Source organism: Marmota marmota, unplaced genomic scaffold (genome assembly GCF_001458135.2).
Source record: "Marmota marmota marmota unplaced genomic scaffold, marMar, whole genome shotgun sequence".
NCBI lineage: Eukaryota > Metazoa > Chordata > Mammalia > Rodentia > Sciuridae > Marmota > Marmota marmota.
This window is the reverse complement of record NW_026005251.1, coordinates 11,009-23,478: the sequence shown is the minus strand read 5'-3', so window position 1 is coordinate 23,478 and position 12,470 is coordinate 11,009. Positions and strand designations below refer to the sequence as shown.

Here is a 12,470-nt window from a genome sequence, read left to right as displayed (position 1 = left end):
ACATAATACCTTTATTTTTTTATATGTGGTGCTGAGGCTCGAACCCAAGACATCACATGTTCTAGTGAGTGCTCTATCAATGAGTTACAAACACAGCCCTCATTTTTTTAACATACAATCCTTTTACTCAATATGAATACTCTCTAATCCATAGCATATTTGAGGAATATTGATATCCCTGAGTGTATAAATTTAATTCATTTCAACAAAATTCTACCATACCCATTTCCTCTATTGTAGAAGAGTAGATGCTCACCAAGTGCAAGGAAATATTTCAGGCCTTTGGTAAAACCACTATAGAATCAAAGAATCCCTGTAATGAATACAACATTAGAAAATAATTCAGGTCTAATTGTTATTGGTTATGTATTTTTGGCTTGTATTTGTTTAATAATGGAGATATTCTCATTTTCTTTTAGATTATTGTTAGTGGTTATTAAAATATAATCATGAGCTGGGATTGTGGCTCAGTGGCAGAACTCCTACCTAGCATGTGTGAGGCACTGGGTTTGATTCTCTGTACTACATATAAATAAGTGAATAAAGTAAAGGTCTATCAACAACTAAAAAAAGTTTATAAATAAAACACTTAATCATATATATATATTAGTTTCATTCCCTTGTACTATATTTCTCCACATCAGTCATATAAAAAAGACTATTTCTTTAATTATAACAGCTCAAATATCAAGAAGAGGATTCTTGTTAGTCATGGAAATTTTGATTTTTATAATAACAGCCCAATTATTTAGGTAAAGTACATATAAGTATGTACTGTATATATTTTTGTGATGCTCCATGAGTGTTTCCTGGAGGAGGTGGAGGAAGAAAAGGTCCTCTTCTCATAAACCGACTCCTTGGATCCACAGAAAACAATGGACCTCTGATTGGAGGGTAAGATGAGAAAGAAAAGCCAGAGCCAGTTGCTTGGTTTTCAGCAGGGAGAGATGAATCATATACATTGGAATCACCTAGATCAACTTTGGTATCATTTCTACTAGATTCCATTTCTGAATATGTAGGCCCATCCATTTTATCCAAAGGCAGCATAGTGGAACTTCTGAGTTCTGCTGATCCAGATGGTCTACCATATTTAGAATAACATCCATCTTGCCTTTGTAGAGGAAGATGTGGATCAGAATATGGTTGGCCTGGTGAAGGGATCATTATCCTATGGGCCTGTTCCCATGGATGTTCCAGGGGCCGTATGTCAGAAGGTGCTCTCTGAGGATAAGTTGACTTATCACAGTTTGATTCTCTTCTTTCATTGCGAGTTGGATGGTCCAGAGGATTCTCTGGGCCCCTTGAGCCTCTTTCTCCTCCTACTGGCACCAAAGTTGAGGGTATGAGTGTAGCCTTCTTTTCCAAATGAGAAGGTCTTATTTCACATGAAGGTTGACCCAATGGTAAGGGACCATTTGGAGAATTCTTTTTGCCAAAGGCTGTATTTCAAGCATCAAGCACAGAAGGATCTTTTTCTACAAGCTTAAATTATAACTCTATTTCAGTTACTTTTTGTATATTGTGAGCATTTTTTCCTTAAATTATTGAGGTATCTTTCAGCACTCCTAGCTGCCAACTCATTACCATGAGCTTTTTTCTCATAGTAAATAATGTGCCCCTGATAAAAACAAATGGTTCTCTCCAATTCTTCTTCAAGATCTTTTGATCGCTTTCTATTGGTCTCCAGCAGTTTAGTTGTATGGCTGATCTTTTCTTCCTCTTTGAAAAGTTTCTCTTATTGCTCTACCTGGTAATTTTTCTCTCCTATTTTCTTTGGAGTTTCATTACATTGTCTTGATATAATTCCATCATGACTTTAAGTTTCTGCTGAAGATTGTGATTCTCACTTTCAAACTGTGTATTTTCTGTTTGCAAAGATGCTTGTTCTGTCTTAAGATTTTTAATATGTTCTATTAGGTCTTCCTTTGTTTCAATTACTTCAGATAATAAAGTAAAAATTTGATTTCTTTCTCTTTCTAAGGTTTTAAAAGAGGCCTTTAACTTCGCATCATAAACCAGTGTCTTCCAAGACCCTTTTGGCTGATCTTCTAAGTGAGCACTAATTTCTGATTAACTCTTCAATTCCAATTCCAAGTAACCATCATCTGTTAGGACTTTTTCAAGCATGGGAGCCAAATCTTTTATCTGCAGTAAGTGTTCAGTCAGAGAATTAATGTGATTTTATTTGTCTCCTAGAATTTGTTCTGCATGTACTTTAGAGTGTTCAAATATAATTTTCTGTTTAGTAAGGCCATTCACTTTTTCTTTCCATACTTCAACTTCTTGTAAAAGCTGTTTATGACTTTCCTGAAGTCATTCAAAGTCTCTTTTATTGCTACTGTATTTCTTTCTTTATTCATTTGAAATATTCTCAAGGTTGTTTTAGCTTCAGGTATTTGTGATTTAAGGGATTTTGATTCATCTTCTAGGCACTTAATCCTCTTTGATATATCCACCATCAATTTATCCTGTTGAGAATATTTAGTTTTCTCTTCTTTTAGCTCATTTTCTAGAAAGAGTATTTCATACTCAAGTTTAGATATGGACCTAGATTTCATATATTGCCTCCAAGTTTTCTGTTTTTACTGACTCCTTCACCAAAATGACATCCTTTAAAGGTGACTCTAAGCCTTCATACGCTTTTTGAACAAAGCTAACATTTTCAAGTAATTGACATTTTTCTTGAATTAGTCCAAAAAGTTTTAGAGCAAGTTTTTTTTTATCTTCTCATGTAATGCCTGCTTCTCACAGACTGATAACTTCTCCACAAAAACAAGAGAACAACAAAAAATCCAATAGCTGTACATATCACCAACTCCCATGGACAGCCATAAGGACTAGGGTGTGTTTCCATGTCTTCAGTCAAGGTAGACCACAACCCTACTTACTTCTTCCAGGACCACCCCCAAGTATGGCTGAGAGATAGCTGTTGCCTCTCCATCGTGCTAAGGCTACTTTGGCTATTCCCTCCACAACCATACAATCCCCAGCCACACCAAAATAGGCTGTGAACACTCAGGCCTTTGGTCAGGAGAAAACCTGCACCAGGCAATGGAGCAGACCATTTTGTACCAGTGAGTGGTGGGGAGGGGCTGTGGGCATGCGCATGGGCATCCCTGGTCATGGGATCTCAGGGGCCTAGCACACTTACACTGCCTGTCAGGGAAGTCTTGATCCCTCCACTATGCTATAAATTCTGATCCTGTGAAGGTTCAAGACAGTCCAAATCAAGCAAGAGAGAAGTCCTCTCCAGGTCACCCACCCATTGATTTGGTTTAGGCCAGGCTAAGGCAGAACTTATTATGTGCCATTCTATATAGTCATAATATCACCCAGTTTGATGTAACTAAAATTCTATAGCTCTGTAAATTTTTTAAAGAGTTAGTACACCATATATTTATATTTATACCACTTGCCCTTTTGTTTTAATTACTCATTCCTTTCCCTCCCCTCCTGTCCCCTCTCTTTATCCTTCCTTCCTTTCTTCTTTTTCCCTTTCCTTTTCTTTCAGTATTGGGGGTTAAACTTCAGGGCCATGTACATGCTGGACAAGCTCTCTACCACTGAGCTACATCTTCAGCCTTGTTGACAATTTCTACAGAAGTCATCTGAATTATTCCATAGAAAAACTCTTGTGTTAGACATTTGAAAAATAATTTGAGAAGAGTTGCAAACATGGGAATAAATCAGTTTTGATAAGTTGTTTTAAAATAGTATATGATATGTAATGTTTCTAAAAATAAATTGAGTTGGTTTTCATGTCAGTTTTTGTAGACAACTATTTATTTAAGAGTCTTTGAAATCTTTTTTCAGATGTTCTTTTCACTTCTCACAGGATATAAACACTTCTAAGAAAGCTGGTCATTATAAATATATATCAAAGAGAAGGATAAGATAAGTAAGATCCTGCCTCAAACAAAACAAAATAAAATGTTGTGTGGGATTCTCACACAGACAGGAGACACCAGGGTATTCAACAGGAAGCAGTGTTTACTTGTGTGCATCTAGCCTCAGTGGATTCTTATCTGAAGGCTGAACATTTAGTGTAGAAAGTGATCTCTTATATATTCTAGTTAGTTTCCTTTTACATACTAGTCTTTGTCTTCATATGAGGTAATAGACATTCCTGATTGGACATTCTATTTCTATACTACAAAGTAGCAAGAATGTTCAAGATTGATTTCTGGAGGGCTCACAATGATACAGATGGCATCATGTTCTTTTTCTTTTCTTCTGAGATATCTCTACCATAAAATGTAGCTCAGTGGTAAAGCATCCCTGGTGTCTATTCCCAGTACCAAACCAAAGCAAACCAAATAAATGCATATGCACTTAATTTAGGGCAGAGAGTTTAGCATTATAATGAGTTATAGTGAGCAAAGTTTACTCTAGGTCACTTAGAAGAGCAGCTGTGTATCTTTGACTGGTTTAAGGCCTTTTCTAAAGAGCAGATTCTGAAACAAAGAAACAACTTCAAGTGAAGTTAGCCATGAGCAACTCTCTGCCTGCAATCACAAGTGTTCCTAAGTTCCTGCCTGTCAGCTGAACAGTTTGTAGGCCATTTCCTAGTTGGGAGAAAAGTCTGAAGGGGGAGAAAACTTGAATTCTTGGGTGATTCCCTTCTTATTTGGCTATTCTAATCAACTTTCTGTCAGTACCTCCAGTATCTAACATGCAGAGAGGTTGAATAGCCTCCAAATCTGGATCTTTGAGAACTGATCCTGGCCCTCACCTCACTCCACATTCCTTGGTTGTTTTCTGAAGCACCTCAATACCCGGGTTTTGGAGGATTTCACTTCCTTCCACCTCTATGGCCTCCAGTTCACTGAAATTCTATACAATTTCAGCACATTGTAGTACCTGAAATTGGGAAGGAGTTTCTCCAGGCAGGAGATTCAGCCTTTCTAGCAGGCTATCTTGACCTTGAACCTACATAAGGCAGTCCCTTTAGGGCTACCCAGTAGACCACATTTGGGCTATTACTTTTGGGGTTGAGTGTTAGCAATTGTTGCCAGAAAGGCATTTCTCCCTTGTTCCCAGGATCTCCCTCGCTGAGGTAGTACTTACTATTTGATGGAGGATGAAGGCTATCTAGGTGACCGCCACTCACTTTTCTCACCTCCTTTGCCAACTGGTATCAGAATCAGCTTTCTCTCACACAGCCCATTGCCCAAGGCCCCGATGACCCAGGAGGCTTTAGAGGCTAGTTCTGTAGGAGGGGTGAAGCCATTCTGCATTCTGCAAAGAGACACCTCTGTTCTTAGAGGCTGTAGTGATAGGAATCACCTGCATGTTTTCTTCTAGACCATCTTAACAGTGGGGTTGTGAGGGATGCAGTCAGGAGTTCCTTTAAATCAGCTGTCAATTATGGCTAGAGATAGACCCAGGAGCCTGTAGTCTTGGGCTAGAGAGAAGAAAGCATATTGGTTCCTTCTATACAATTTCAGCACAACTTTTTATTTCTCTGGTTGTACCCGATGTAACAACGCACTATATGTGCATTCATATATGTACCTAGGTTAATGATGTCCATCTTATTCCACCATCTTTACTCTCCACATGCTCCCTTTCATCCCTCCCTCCCCTTTTCCCCATCATAGTTCCTCCATCCCCCCCACCCATTATGGATCAGCATTCAGTTATCAGAGAGAACACTCAGCCTTTGGTTTTTGTTGTTGTTTGGAATTGGCTTACTTCAGTTAGCATAATATTCTCCAGCTCCATCCATTTACCTACAAATGCCATAATTTTATTCTCTTTTAAAGCTGAGTAATATTCCATTGTGTATACATACCACAGTTTCATTATCATTTCATCTATTGAAGGGCATCTACGATGCTTCCACAGCTTAGTCATTGTAAATTGAGCTGCTATAAACATTGGCAGCATTACTAAGCCATAATCCCAGCCCACCTTAACCATTTTTAAGTGCAAATAGAATTCAGAAGTGCTCAGTACATTCACTATCACCATCATCTATTGCTAGACTTCATCTTCATAACAGAAACTCTGCACCCATGAAATATTGCCACCCCATTGCCCATCATCCAGTCCCCTGCTTTCTGTTTCTGTGGGTTTGATGTCTCCATATACATCATCTAAGCAGAATTACATAGTAAGTGTCCTTTTGTGATTGTGTGACTACACTTAACATAATATAGGATGAATTATATTCCATTGTGTGGATGGACAACATGTTTATCCATTCCTCCATCAATGGATGCTTACATTGCTTCCACTCTTCAGTTTTGGGGAACTCTTACTTGGCATTTCTGGAAGCTTGAGCAGTAGAGGAGGTGGAAAATCTACAGGAAATGAGCTGTGGTTGGGATCTCATGGGTCCATTAATTCCACCTTAATGTAATCTGTAGGCAAGAGGAGACATGAGCTGATCCAGGTGAGGGAACCTGCAATTAGCACAGATGCTACAGGTAAGGCCAGAACAACCTCTTGACTCTAAAGAAAGAGAGGAAATTATGAAACTCAAAGACAGACTTGACAAGAGGGCCTACACCTAAGGAAAGATGAAGTTGCGCCACACAAAGAACACTAAGAAGAAATGAATGTGAGTGAAGGATGAGCAAAGCTCAGGTACACCCTTCTTCCCAACATCACAGGTTGCACTTGCCATCCTTTGTTGATCAGTTGGTAAGAAGAAGGCTTAGTGTCTACTAGGTTTGAGCACTCCAATTCCAAGATCACCGTTACCTGCTCCATTTAACAGAAGGATACCATTTTACAGACTTTCCTTTTAAGGACTTACAAGTTCCCTGAGTACAAGAGCTAAGTCTAATATTTGCATGTTCCAAGGTGCCTCATGCATAGTCAGCACTGGGCCTTTCTGAAGTGTCAGACTGAGGGCAGGGGTCAGGCCCAAGAAGCAAAATTTAGGAATCCATCAGTTGAAAGAAGATGCAAGTCACTGGGAATATTGGTAATCCATTATTCAGAGGTGGCAATAGCTCCTACCAAGCCCCCAGGGGCATTTCCATATATCTTTTCAATATAAAGGCCAAACAAAGAAGGCACATTGCCAACAAGTTGGTGCATCCCCACAAGCAAAAGTTTATGACCTTGATTATGAAGTTGCACCCCCTTTCTCCACAGAAAAGCCTTAACTGATCTTCTCCAGAATCTTTACCATGGCTGATTTTAGGACTTCCAGCAAAAGAGTTCAATGTAGATAAACTCTCTATTTTTGTGTCACCTGTTTACTTGGCCACTGGTCAAGAAGATACCAGCACTTCCAGTGCTGGACACCCGCTTACTAGTTTTTCACAAACATATCCAATATAGTAGTTTGTAGAAATGTGCAAACAAAGCCTCTGGCCTTGAGCTGGGCTTCACAGAGATGTCTACATTTTTAAGATAAGAGAAATTACTAATTGGGCTCTATAGTAACAGCTGGCAGGGGGAGGAAAGAAAGGGGAGAAAAAGAATCTCTCCACTTTTCAGGTGTTGTCCTTGAAGAGTTAACTTGCCCAAAACACTGAGAGAAAAAGCTGCTTTTATCTGAAGTTCTATAGACTGCGAACTTCTAAGCCTCTCCCCTTACAATCTGGGTATAAAACTTTGAAACTACCTGAAATCAGGGTTCAGGGAATTTATTGATTACAGAAAAGCTGTGCCCTCTGAACCTGGCTGCAGCCAAATAAAACTGCTTCCTGATATCTTCAGGGCCTTGCTTCATCTGTTCCTACAACAATCCAGGCAGTCCTCTCTGTTTTTCTCTTGCAAGTGAAACTCTTTTAGATAACTATAATAAGTCATATGCTGGATTATCTCTCACTGACCTTAGAGTTATATTTAATTCTACCTATAACCAGAGACTGCCCCATGGGAAATGCAAAAAAAAAAAACCCTTGCTACCAATGTACCCAACAATGCTTTTTGGAATGTTCCCCACTGATAATGATAACATTCCATAGAATCAATGTGTTACTGACATACTTTCTCTGGGGAAGAACAACATCTATGTGCCTGGGCAGGTGCAGCCCCCTGGAATGTAACTAATGTGCCCAAAAACCACATGGGCTACTTCAGTAACTGCTATGCAGAACAAGCCATTACCAGCGGGTATGCAGGAAATCAGTATGGCATGATGGATATCACACCAATATTGCTAGCTGCTAGACCCATCAAATGGACAGCAGCCGGCTGGATAAATGGGTCTATATTGAGTCCATACCCTGACAATGGATTTTGACAATTGCCTTGGTAAGGTTATGCATAGTCATAAAATAATTAGCATCCAAAGCACCCTTAATATACTATATATTATATATACATGGATTTGTCTTTGTGCCAAATTATGCTTGTACCCACTATGCACAAGCTTGTGTTACATCACTCTTTGCCAGGCTAATAATCAATGATACTGATGGCATAAATATCACTAAGACAGAGATCACTTATGCAGTAAATATATCCTGCTGGCTAACAAATTGTCTAACCCATGCTATGAGAGCTAAATGTCTATTTATTCTCAGAGTGTCCCCAGCAGTCTGGCTTCCAGTGAACCTGTCTGGAGAGTGGAGGAGTCCATGGGACATGGAGATGAAGAATCTTCTAAATGAGATACTACACTGGACAAGGTAGGCAATTAGACTTATCACTGGGATTATTGCCCTGGTTGCCACCATTGCTGCCACAACCACTGCTGCTGCTTCAAAAACTCAGAGCATCTAGACTGCTCAGACTATAAACAATTTGTCTACTACCATGGCAGAAGCCTATGCCATTCAAAATGACTAAATATATTGTCTCAAGCCGCTATCTTAGTCATTCAGCAAGAACTAGACCTCTACCAGGAAAAACTAGATATTCTGTTTATGTTGCAAAGGCTCACTTGTGACTCTAAATTTTAGAGTATTTGTGTCACCCAATATGCTGTATCTGAAAATGTAACCTTACACTTCTCCAATTTTTCTTAGTATATTAACGGTGTTTGGGATGCTAACTATTTTATGACTATGCATAACCTTACCAAGACAATTGTCAAAATCAATGGACAAAGGTGTCTATCTTGAAAACCTTTTTTTGCTTCCATGAATTTACTGAACATTGGAAAAACCTGATAGCTGAATTAACTAATCCTTATAAAGCTATTACCCTGGCCCTACTGTTCATAATAGTGATAATATTTTCTCTTGTTGTGAGATGGTTATGTAACCATGTGAAGACAACACAATGAAAAACAGCAATGCTGGCTGAAATCTTTGCAGCAGAGTAAGAGTGGGAAGATGTGGGAAAAAGTGCATGGATTACTGCATATGTGGCATGTGTTAACAGCGTCTGAGTGGCAGGCCACTCCCCTTGTGCTAGGGATGTGAGCGACAGGGCACTCCCCTCGTGCTAGGATTGGCTTGTGAGAGGCACAGCCCCGGGCCATACGTTGCAGTTCATGTGCTTGCTCCATGGCCCACTTATTGATTGGTTGCTGCAAGGAAAGTTAGCAGACATTGCATTGGTGGCTGCCTGTAATATGCTTATCTACTGCCTGAGTATAAATACATGGTAACTGTGCAATAAAATGAGACCTGTTTTCTGTTTGGTCTCTGGAGATCTTGATTAGTGACTCTGAAGCCACACTGTCCTTGACCCTGATCTGTGGACCTCCTTGTTGGATGAGGCCACACATAACAAAGAGAGTTAAACATTATTTTCAAAATCACATACTAGTACATGGCTAGGATAAAACTTGCTTCTTGTTCTGTCATCAAAATAGAAAGAGCTACTTCTACTTGAAGCTATCTTGCTAAACTCTTGGTAGTCTCCCTAAAGATTAGGCAGTCTTTGAAAACAGACCTATACAGAGAGCCTAACATAGTAGAAACAAAAATAAAAAATAACAAAAAAAAAATGTTGAGGGACCTGCCATTGTCCTGCATCGACTGTGGAAGCTTGAAGGCATGGGGAAACCACTTCAAAGATGGTTTCAGAGAACAACATCTGCTTTATTGTACAGCAAAAAATAGCTTTTATACTGGATATGTGCCAATTTACATATAACAGTCATGATAGACCAGAGATGATACATAACATATCATCTTATGGGAATCCAGACACCAAGAGTCTAGAAATTGACATGTAGGCTGAACTTGCACCTATAGAGGAAATACTCCTTGTCAAAGAGGCAACGAAATTGGACTTGCCAATATTGTGACAGCATTTTGTCCCCAAACATAGCGTTCTATGTTAGGATTTCCCTGCTGAACAATGAGCAAGACCCCCAGGTAGGCCCAAGATCAGGGCCTTAAACAGTTCCCAACTCAAAGTCTTGAACAAGCTGAGTTGTTAAGACAATTTTTTGTTCAGCTTCAGGCATACAGTTAATAAGACTTTTGATAGCAAACAAGGTTAACAAGAGAAGTATACCTAATATGCCATATGTTAACAGACTGTAGGGATTAAACCATGAAACTAAGTTTTGTCATTGGTCAAGCAATTGTGTAGCCCACCCTTAAAAGAAAGTGGAAACCATAGGCATCTTAATTTGAATAGAATTAGTTTTTACAATTTGGGCAGTCAGATTGAAGAGATTTTGTTGGAATTGATTGTCTCAAGTTCCATGAATATAATTTGACACAATAGTATAATTTTATAGAGAATCATTTCAGGAAAATTGAGTCCAATAAATGTGCATAAAATACACATCACAAAGCAGTCTTTAAGTTTGATGTAGAGCTTTGATTTTTTTTATTTATATATGACAGCAGAAAGCATTATAATTCTTACTACACATATATAGCACAATTTTTCATATCTCTGGTTGTATACAAAGTATATTCACACCAATTTTTGTTTTCATACATGTGCTTTGGATATTAATGATCATCACATTCCACCATCATTTATAGTCCCATGGCCCCTCCATTATCCTCCAAAACCTCTGCCCTATCTAGAGTCCAACTATTCCTCTAATGCTCCCTCTCCCTACCCCACTATGAGTCAGCCTCCTTATATCAAAGAAAACCTTCGGCATTTGGTTATTTTGGATTGACTAACTTCACTTAGCATTATCTTCTTTCACTCCATCCATTTACCTGCAAATGCTGATTTTATTCTCCTTTATTGCTGAGTAAAATTTCATTGTGTATATATGCCATTTTTTAATCCATTCATCTATTGAAGGGCATCTAAGTTGGTTCCACAATTTAGCTATTGTGAATTGTGCTGCTATAAACATTGATGTCGGCTGTGTCCCTGTAGTATGCTGTCCTTTGGGTATATATCCAGGAGAATATAGCTGGGTCAAATGGTAGATCCCTTCCCAATTTTTCAAGAAATCTCCATACTGCTTTCTATACTAACTTCCAGATTGGATACACCAATTTTAAGTCCCACTAGCAGTAAATAAGTTTACCTTTTCCCCCACATTCATGCCAACACTTAGTGTTGTTTGTCTTTATAATAGCTGCCATTCTTACTGGGGTGAGATGAAATATTAGAGTGGTTTTGATTTGCATTTCTCTAATTGCTAGTGATGATGAACATTTTTTTATGTATTGATTGATTGATTGTACATAATCTTCTGAGAAGTGTCTATCTAGGTCCTTCACCCATTTATTGATTGTGTTATTTGATTTTTTTGGTGTTTAGCTTTTTGAGTTCTTTATTTACCCTAGAGGAGAGTGCTATATCTGATATGAGAGGGGTAAAGACTTGCTCCCAAGATGTGGACTCTCTATTCACCTCACAGATTGTTTCTTTTGTTGAGAAGAATTTTTTAAATTTGAGTTCATTCCATCTATTGATTCTTGATTTTAATTCTTGTGCCACAGGAGTCTTATTAAGGAAGTTGAGGCCTAATTCTACATATGAAGATTAGGGCCTACTTTTTCTTCTATTAGTTGCAGGATCTCTGGTTTTATTCCTAAGTTCTTGATCAATTATGAGTTGATTTTTGTGCATGGAGAGAGATAGGGGTTTAATTTTATTTTGTTGCATATGGATTTCCAGTTTTCCCAGCATCATTTGTTAAAAAGGCTATCTTTAATCCAATGCATCTTTTTGGCACCTTTGTCTAATATAAGATAATTGTAATTTTGTGGGTTAGACTCTGTGTCCTCTATTCTGTACCATTGGTCTACCAGTCTGTTTTGGTGCCAATACCATGTTGTTTTTGTTACTATTGCTCTGTAGTATAGTTGAAGGTCTGGTATAGTGATGCCACCTGCTTCACTTTTTCTGCTAAGGATTGATTTAGTTATTTTGGGTCTCTTATTTTTCTAGATGTATTTAATGATTGCTTTTTATATTTCTATGAGGAATACCATTGGAATTTTGACTGGAATTGCATTAAATATGTATATTGCTTTTGGAAGTATGGTCATTTTGATAATATTAATTCTGCCCATCCAAGAGCAAGATAGAACTTTCAATTTTCTAAGGTCTTCTTTGACTTCCTTCTGTAGGGTTCTGTAATTTTCATTACATAGATCTCTCACCTTCTTTTAAGTTTATTC

General features: G+C 38.4%; 1 pseudogene; it reads right to left on the bottom strand.

Annotated features, from left to right (window-relative positions):
- Window positions 1–1,083: 1,083 nt before the first annotated feature.
- On the bottom strand, window positions 1,084–5,240 carry LOC107160666 (annotated as a pseudogene).
- Between the last annotated feature and the right edge of the window lie 7,230 nt (window positions 5,241–12,470).